General features: G+C 41.0%; 1 long non-coding RNA gene across 1 annotated transcript in view; it reads right to left on the bottom strand.

Moving 5' to 3' along the window:
- Positions 1-3407: 3407 nt before the first annotated feature.
- Positions 3408-10099, bottom strand: part of LOC308619048 — a 306591-nt gene continuing 299899 nt past the window's right edge. The window contains exon 5 of the long non-coding RNA XR_014016115.1: positions 3408-3492. This is a non-coding gene — a long non-coding RNA (uncharacterized lncRNA). The remainder of the gene's footprint in view (positions 3493-10099) is intronic.

Here is a 10099-nt window from a genome sequence, read left to right as displayed (position 1 = left end):
TGGACTATTTTAGGGAAATCTGTTTTCCCTACAGTGTGAAGCCTTTGATGTTGTTCCTTAGGGAACACAGTTGACTGTGTACAGTCAACCTGGGATAAGAGTTATATTAGGGCTTTCATTTTAGGGCTTTCTAGACTGGCTCTTCCCCTGACCTCTCTGCTGTCTGATAGGTTTGGTATGACACTCAGCTATTAAGTTTCAGTAACTGCCAGCTGACAATATTCACTATTTGACAATACCCTGGCATAAACTGCTCCACGGTATGATCCATTAACTTCAGGGCCTGTTGCAGGAACAGATTTTGAGGCCAGTCTTTCAGGTCTGTTCCGATTCCAGGAGGGCTTTTCTTAGCTGTATTTTTCCTTGGTTCTCTCTGGTAAATTAGCAGTCCTACGGTTTAGCTTGTTGCTCTCATAGAGCCAGCAGCTTCCTCTTAATTGTATACCACCAAAATCTCCGTTGTTTTTGCGAGTGCCCTTATGCTTGAACTTCTCCACACTCTGTTTCAAATAAAGTAAGTTTTTGGAGCATGTCAGAGCTCTATGCTCTTATGGATTGCTTCTCCCCCTGCATAAAACTCAGAGATGCTGTTTTAGAGCTGGGGGCAGGAATAATACTTGTGCTTTACAATGAGGGCTCTGGGCAGTGATGGTAGCCTCTGGTATTTCAGCTTGTCTCTTATGGCATGGGAGCTCTGCCCCAGAGGTGAAGTGCCTAACATGCTTGGGGCCTGTGCCCTACGAGTGGGGACTAGGTAGAGAAAGGGAGCCCTGACCTCTTAGCCACCCTTACCAGGAATTTAGTCTCTGCCACATGGATCTGGAGGAAATGAGAGTTACTGATGGCCTGTCCCTCCTGGAGAGAGACTGTATCCCTTGATTGATGAGGGGAGAGGGACTTGTCTTCTTGGCCATACCTGCTCAGAGTGAAATGCCCATCAAGCTGAGCTGGGGGTATGGAAGGAGGGTCATAGCTGAAGTGCCATAAGTTCTTGCTGTTTTTACTAAGATTTAGTAGATTTTCTTGAATAAATGCCCATCCATTTGTTGTATGCCCTTAGGATAATTTCCAGCAACTTCAAAGGTTTGGGGAACAGGTCCATGGAACTCCTCATGCTACCATTCTAGACATGGAATCTCCTAAGAGCCTTTTTTTCATTTTATATACAAAAATGGAAAAAAAGAATCCTTAGCTCCAGGCCATATAAAAACATGCGATGGGCTGGGTTTAGCTTGTGTGCTAAATTTGCCAATCCCTGCTCTGTAGTAATAATGTCAATTTACATGGCACTTATGGCACATGCCTCAAAATTTTATACTCATACATTACATTTGGAATTTTAAATATATTTTTCTGCTGTGCTATTGCTGATGGATTTCATTCATCTGGGCATATACTCTGTTTGTTATTCTTAGGGTTATACAATTCTGGCCTTACTAGCTGTACCTTTACCATTCTTGGTATCTTACTCCTTGATGTTTGGGTAGGGAGAAAGACAAAGGAAGGTGAAAACTAAGTCCTTATGTGCCTGTCCTGGCAAGACTGATGTTCTGCTGATCATCACTGTTGATCTAGCTCATTGTCTATAAACTCTACAAGACTTAGTCATTTCTTTGACAAGTCTGGATCACTAAGGACTAATTCTCAAATAGTTCTCTTAGGGACTGGTGGTCCCCTGAGAACTCTGATATCCATCTGGAGGATTTACATCATTGTCCTCTGATGCTTGCACCTCCCTTTCCTATGCTATGGAGGTTCTGAGCACTCTGCTGCCTCCACACTCGTCAGTCCTCTGTGGCTCCAATTCTGGAAAGCATGAAGGAAAAAAGCTTTCTCTTTTATACTTCTTGAGAACATAATTTTGGGAGGAGTGGTGTTATGGACTGAATTGTGTTCCCCAAAATTCATACACTGAATTCCTAACCTTCAATGTGACTGCATTTGGAGACAGGGCCTTTATAGAGGTAATTAAAGTAAAATGAGCTCGTAAGAGTGGGGCTTTAACCTAACATGACTAGTGTCCTTCTATGAAGAGGAAGAGACAGCAGAGATGTGCATGCACAGAAGAAGGCCATGTGAGGACACAGCAAGAAGGCAGGCGTCTGCAAGCCAAGGAAAGAGACCTCAGGAGAAGCCAACCCTGCTGATACCTTGGCCTTGGACTTCCAGACTCCAGAAATGTGAGAAAATAAATTTTTGCTGTTTAAGCCACCAGTCTGTAGTATTTTTTTACGGCAGCCCAAGAATACTACAACAGGTAGCACTCACTGCTTTATTTTCTGTCCCCACTACCATCCCACACCCTCCCCAGGGTTCTTTGCACTGCTCTGGAAAACGTTACCAGTCCCACTAGTTAGGAAGACATAACATCATGGAGTAAGAATGTACCTCTTCCTTGAAGCAACTATCAAACGTTAAAACCAGTTATCTTGTGTGTCCTTCCCCTTATCTTCAAGGCAGTGTGTGTGCTGGGGTGTGGGCGTGGTTATTGAGAATTCGCTCACAGCCTGTGAAGAAAGGAGATGCTGCACTTTCTCCAAAAGCCGTTTTACCCCCCCAGCCATTCTGCACATAGACTAGGTTGTTGGCTCTGGTTGTGGTGGGAGTGCTCATTCTGCCAAAATGACATCTCTTGATAATATCTATGAAGCAGTGTCTCGTAGCCCAACTTGAGGACTTATCTGGAATTATCATGGGGTATTTATTCCTCTTTGTTTTCAGCAGCAGGACTGAGTCATTTTCCAAAACAACAGGGATGATCTTTCTCATCTACCATATCACCCTGTCTCACAAAATTCCTAGCATTTTCCTAGAAACATGGTAATAAATCTATCAAAATTACCAAGGGTTGCTTTGGTATAAAGCACATATGATAGAAATTATCTCTGTTGTCTGGTTAATCATTAATCAAAGCAACAAAGTAGAGTCCTTTGATAGCCAGATAACACATATAAGGTTAATATAATTCAATGACTAAATTAAGCTGAGCAAATCTATCTCTTAATCATCTGGTAAAGGTTTCTTGCCATCTGATTAGGAAACAGATTGTGCTCATATTGCTGCCTGGTTCCATATCATTGTTCACTCCTCTGCCCTGGATCACTTCTTATTTTGCTGCCAGTCACCTCATGGATTTTCAAGACATCAATTTTTCCCTGAACAGCAGCCACAGTAATGGTTTCAGAAAAGATGGAGTTAAGGAATGGAAGTGAGGTTAGGGAAAACTGTTTCTGTCTTTATCCACATGCTAAGCATGGACACAGATAATTCCACACTATGCTGCCCAAACCAGGCCAAAACCTTTAGTAAACTTTACTGAAAACTTGGGTGTTAACAGGAGAGAATTACATTTCATAGATGCTCAAGCTCAGATACTAGATATGACTGATCTCATACTCACAAGAGTCCAACCCCTTACCTTGTGATCCTTCTTGGATGCTTCACAGTCTAGCTCTGAGCCTGCTTCTACATAGAGGAAGTCTGCCATACTCTCTGGAACAGAGGGAGAGAGAGAGAAAAAAAGAGAGAACATGAGTTCCAGTGCCTCCTCCCTACAGTGCTCTAGGCCACAGACACCTGCTCCAGGTCTGCTTTTGAGTCTTCATGTTGCATCCCAGATCCCTCATCTTCTGAGATGATTGGCTTTTGGGGTGCTTGATACTTTCATTAAAAAAACAGCACTTCCTATCCTTGGCAGTTACCCTTGGCCTTGCCCTAGAATCCCCTTCAGGATTTTCTGTCATATCACAAATATCTACTATCAGCATGTTCATCAATATCTAGGAAGTTTAGTCTATAATAACACTGCTGAGACCAACAACTTTAATATATGGTTCTTGTTGGGTGTCAGCAATCAAAGTCTGGTGTCTTTATGCATCTTGCACTAGCATGAGGTGAGATTATGTCCCAGAACTCTTACTATCATCTTCTGGTTTCCAATCCTATTTGTCTGTGGATAACTGCTTGAATGAGAAAACAAGTGCACACACACACACACACACACACACACACACACCCATTTTTCAAAAGCAATTTTCAGGTGAAGTGCAATCTTAATCTATAATTTTGGGGAAAAAATTCCTAAAAGAAGTGATATCTAGAGATCAAACTTTACCACAAATAAGAAAAATTTGATATTTTAGCGGAATTAGACTCTTTTTTTCTCTTTGCTTTCCTTTTTACCACCAAAAGTTGATAGTAATGGACTTTTCAGAAAGAACTATTTGTCCTAAAGAGCAAATCCAAGCCCCCAACTTCTCATAACACTTGAAAGTTTGAGATTTCAATTTTTTCCATTAAGGTTTCAAAACTCTAATTCATAAGGGTACAATTTCAAAAATGCCCTTATCCTTAGCGGTCTCTATAAGAAGAAAGTTTCCCAAATGTAAGAACACTGAGTCCTAAGATGCAGACAGTATATCAGTCTCCAACTTCCACAGCAACCCCCAGGGGAGACAGCCCTCCTGGGCTGTCTGGTACCAGCCCTACTGGTAGCCTGGACAGAAGTAAGATCCCTTTCAGCTACAGCCAGATTCTTCTGCCACGCTCAATCTTCAAACTTAAGAGAAGTGGCAAGCATAGAATGATCCAGGCCCAGTCTTCTAAATGCATTATAATTGTTAACCCTGTAAACCAGGCTTGCGTAGAGAAATACGATCCAGTGCATGAAATATTTCTCTAACCACAACACCATCTCTTTAAAAAATAACTTAAATGCCAAAAACTGAGATATTTTAATGAAATGAGTCCAGGCAAGTTTTTCCAAGCCTGTTCAGCGCAGCATCAAGCTCTGAGTCGGACAGCACCAAGCTACATGGTTCTCGAGGGACCTCAATGCCTGAGTGAGTCTCCCAAGGTGCCTCACCAACTCCCAAGGCAAGACTCAGGCCCAGGGGACGAGAGCTCCATTACTCCAAGTCTGCACAATCACACATTTTTTCCTTAAATTCTTGGTCTCGAGGGACTACCTTGCAAAAGGAAAAGCCAATTTACCGTTAAACATTTAATAAAGAAAAGACAACCAAGAAAATCCTCTTTTCATCACACTGTATGCTTGAGACACCTTTCATGGTGAGAACTGCTAAACTGAAACCACAGATAAAGAGGTCTTCAATTTTTTCTTTATAGAAGTAAGGGATTTGTCCATTTTTTCTCCAGTAAGAATCTAATAAGTTTCCACTCTTCACCAGACACTAGGCAAGGCTCTGGGGCTACAGTCAGGAAAGAGCCTTGTTCTCTGCCAGCAGTGCACACTGCTCTGGAGGAAACGCCTGTGTAGTTTCCTCCAGTATCAGGCAGAATAAAACACACATCAAATATAAAGCCCAAGCAAAATACTACAGGCACCCAGAGGTAATAATGATAACGATAATGATGCCAGGGGTAATGATAAAATATTACTAGTATAACAGCTCCATTTTTTTTTTTTTTTGCGGTACGCGAGCCTCTCACTGTTGTGGCCTCTCCCGTTGCGGAGCACAGGCTCCGGACGCGCAGGCTCCGCGGCGTGTGGGATCTTCCCAGACCGGGGCAGGAACCCATGTCCCCTGCATCGGCAGGCAGACTCTCAACCACTGCGCCATCCGGGAAGCCCTAACAGTTCCATTTTTAAAGAACAGGTACTCTGCTAAGTGATTTATATACATTGCAGTAGAGTCTTTGTGACAGTTCTATGTGACGGGTACTATTTTTGCCTCCATTTCACAAATATGGAAACTGAGGCACGCACAGGAAGGAATGCCCAAGGGGGTTTCAAGCAGACAGGACAACTTCACAGAGGATATAAGCCATAGCCTAGGAGGATAAATGGGATTTAGATAGATGGAGTGGGAAGAGGGGAGAGACGGAAGGCAGCTCAGGATGAGGAAAGAAAGAGTACATGAAGAACTAAGTTAAGGAAAATTAAAGGGACGGCTGTGCTGAAAATGGAAGGAGGGTAGTGTTAAAAGTGACATCCAGTATTTAAAACAGTTGGAACGGTACCAGACGCCCAGCAGACCCTTAGCAAACGCAATGTTGTGAGGTGAAGTAATGAATGCATTTCTCAGCACCAGCCTCACTTTCAGTTCTATGGGGCCGCGTTAAATGACACTTGCTTCTTGTCAGAGCTGCAGGCAATTTTATTATTATTTTTGATTTCTTAACCTGTTTCATAATTCCTTTCCTTTCTCCTATAAGCTGAAAGGAAATGCAATCACAGGTGGGCAACAGGCTAGGGTACAAAACAAAAGTTTTAAATGTGAAAGAGGAAAAAAATCAACCTTGTCAGCACATTGGCAAAATTGAATGAAAGTTGGCATGCAGTGACAGGAAGAGAATGTGGAGGGTAAATGAAAGACATAAAACATCCTTCCAGTGACAGGAGAAGTAAACTAATCTTTGGTGAGCACCTACTTCATGCCAGTACTTTCCCTACATTGTCTCTCCAAACTCTACCCACAAGGCACTATGATTCCTATTTTACAGATGAGAACACCCATACTTACAAATGTGAAATTCTTACCTGAAATCACTGCAGTTAGCAATGGCAGATTCCACTTTTGAAACCTTGTCTATCTGACTCCCAATCCTATGTTCTTTCTACTATGATGTATTGTATCCACGAGAACTAACAGTCAATCAGGGTCTTATTTTAATGATCGCAATCTCTCCCTCTCCCTCTCCCCCCCACCTAAATATATTATATAATATGATGTATTTGATAAATATTTTTTACTTACTCAAAACCATGAATAAATATTGAATCAGTCAAGCTTTATGATCCCATAGCAAGTCTTCATGCGTAAGTACTTGAGAAACAGTCATGAGAAAAACAGAGATATAAGAATGGCTCTATTTGCCAGTGTGTTGGTATATTAAATGAAAAGTATGAAAACAATTGTAAACACTAATAATAATTAAATAATTTTAGTACTTTCAGTATTTTAAAAGGTTGTCTTGGGCTTCCCTGGTGGCGCAGTGGTTGAGAGTCCACCTGCCGATGCAGGGGACACGGGTTCGTGCCCCGGTCTGGGAAGATCCCACATGCCGTGGGGCGGCTGGGCCCGTGAGCCATGGCTGCTGAGCCTGCGCGTCCGGACCCTGTGCTTCGCAACGGGAGAGGCCACAACAGTGAGAGGCCCACATACCGCAAAAAAAAAAAAAAAAAAGGTTGTCTTTAACTTAAAGTGGTTAATCTTTCAAAAAACTGGAAAAGGTGTTTGATAGTGGGGAAAGAACCAAAGATCAAAGCTGAGAAATACAGAATTTCCTGACTGCATGCAAGCCTGCTATGACCTTCCAACCACTGCCTTCTGAGCTGTCACTCTTCCTACAGATTCTAGTGATTAGCCAAAATGTTATTTTCAGAAGATAGAGAAAACTAAGACTTTATCTAAATAGAAAGCTTTGCCACTGTTTGATTTAAAATTTCACTCAAAAGCATTTAGAATTGGTTTAGCTTTGTAACTGGAAAAGAAGCAAGAATGTGATGCTATTGAATAAACCATATGAACAGAACTGATAGATTTGCACCCTTCATCTGATACTAATCATGCCTTATGTCAGTGCAGGGCTGTGTAAATTTCAAAGCGGTTACATATATTTATCTTTGTAATGGATTTGGTCAACATTCCTCTGGAGTAAATAGAATAGGAAAAAGAATCAGCATTTTATGTTAAGAAAACTTGAGGCCTGGAGATATTAAGCAGCTTTCCTACAGTCTCAGAGTTTGGGAGAAGTTAGTAAGGACTGAACTTCTTGTCTCCATAATCCTAGCCTGGTGTTTGTACTGCTGCTCTAGTATCTCACGACACAAGTAAATGCACTACAGATCCCACATTCCTCTTGGGGATTCTATAGCAATAGAGAGGATTAGGACCTGAGACTCTGATTCCTTAAAAAGTGCCAGGGGATTCTTTGATCAGAAATTTGGGGAAACTCCAACAATTTGGTAAATATGGAGCAATATATTGCAGAATAGTTTTCTTTGGAAATTCAAGCCCACATTAATTGCAGTTAATATTTCTTTAATATTCCTAGAGATAGTGTAAACAATTGAATCAAAAAATTAGTTACTTCAGCTCATGGTTCCAGGGCAAATAATAGAATATGATTAAAATGTTGTTTAAGAGTAATGTTTTAAAAAACAACATAGTGTGATCACAACTGCAATAGGTAGAGAAATAAGAGAAAAGTATTATTCTGGGTGAATGGATTAATACTTTACTTACAGTGAGTATACATATAATTAAAAATAGTTATCTTTAATTAAATACCATCAAGCAAGAGAAAAAAGTAGGAAAGATAGCTACAGAACTGTAAACTCTCCTAGAACTACACTTAAAAACTCAGTTTCCACCCTTGGCACCTCTTGACTTGATTCTGTTGGTGACTGCCTAGATGTTTATTTGATAATGATGAAAATAAGGGAGACATGAGTTGTGCATAATGGCTTCCCACAATTCACTTATTCACTCATTCAGCAAGTATTTGTTGAATTCTTACCACATAGCCGGCCCTGTGCTAGAAGCTAGTTTTACAAGGTGATGCAAACTCAGGATCTTTTCTCGCAGGGTTTATAATCTAACGGGGGTTGTAGAAGAGTAAACTGATAACAGGAAATAAAGGAGCTATGAGCACATAGGAAGGGAATCTACTCAAATCTGGGGGCCAGATTTCAAGTACCATTTAAACTTAGAACCGAAGATAAATAGGAGTTGGTCAGGTGAAGAGTGAGGGACAGACTGCTCCAGGTAGAGGAGATATTTGTGCAACATCCTGTAAGTGAAACAGAGCCTGAATCTTTCATGGAACTAAAAGAAATTTAGTGTATGAACAGCAGTTTGTCAGGAGGAGAGTGGAATGAAAACAGGCTTAAAAGATAAGCAATGCTAGATCATTAGTATTCTGGACATAAGGACTGTAAGCAGTACAGAGAGATACGATCAGGTTTGTGTGTTTCAGACACATCACACTAGCTATTATATGAAGAATGATTTAAGGAAGGAATATTTGGAGTTTCACTAGGAAGATTTTTTCAGAGTTCAGGTGAGATATGGACTGGAATAGTAGCAGTGGGGATGGAGAGAAGTAGGTATTTTCAAAAGAAACACCAGGACTTTGTGAATGATTATACATAGGAGTAAGAGAAAGGTGGGGACGAAGGAGAATGTTTAACTTTCTGGCTTGAGTAACTGAGTCAGTGATTGTTCCATTTCCTATTTCTTGAGTAGGGAACATAGAAGAAAAGCATGTTTGAGGAAGCCGGTAGTGATTTTGAGGGACTCATGGTATATCCAAGTAGAATATTCAGCAGGCAGCTTTATATATATATATGAGTCTCTGGGCTGGAACCATACATTTAAGAGGCATCACAAGAATTCTATGCTGCAACTAAAAAGAGATAAGTTTCACCCTTTTAAACACTGTCAATCAAATGGAAGATGCTGCAGTAGGAACATGGTTGTAAAATCTAAAAATAGGCCATCCCACTCCCAGATTAAACTCATCAACTAGAAAGAGGAAGTTTCTTTTGAATAGCTGCACTTAATCAAGGGGCCCAGGCTGATGGAGGGAGAGCTGGTCCTGAGTATAGGATCTGGATCTCTCCTGACCCCATTTACCATGGCACTCTAGGTATGTCTCTAGGGAAAGAGCTGCATAAAAGCTTGAAATGGAATTGTTGGTTATTAATAGCTGTAGAATGAAGATCCCAGGCCTACTTTGGCATAAGGCTCCTGAGACTGAGTGTAATGCTAGGAAGAGTAAAGACAGTCATCAAATTACAAGAGAAGAGAAAAAAGAAGAAAGAAACAAGAAAGAACTACAAAAACAACCAAAAAACAGTTAACAAAATGGCAATAAGTACCTACTTATCAGTAATTATTTTTTTATCTTTATTTTTTCACATCGTTATTGGAATATAATTGCTTTACATTGTTGAGTTAGTTTCTGCTATATAACAAAGTGAATCAGCTATATGTATACATATACCCCCATATCCCCTCCCTCTTGCATCTCCCTCCCACCCTCCCTATCCCACCCCTCTAGGTGGTCACAAAGCACCAAGCTGCTGTCCCTGTGCTATGCAGCTGCTTCCCACTAGTATCTATTTTACATT

This window comes from Mesoplodon bidens, assembly GCF_964165515.1.
Source record: "Mesoplodon bidens genome assembly, chromosome: 6".
Lineage (NCBI taxonomy): Eukaryota > Metazoa > Chordata > Mammalia > Artiodactyla > Ziphiidae > Mesoplodon > Mesoplodon bidens.
Note: the sequence above shows the minus strand (reverse complement) of the source record. Positions and strands in the feature narration are given on the sequence as shown.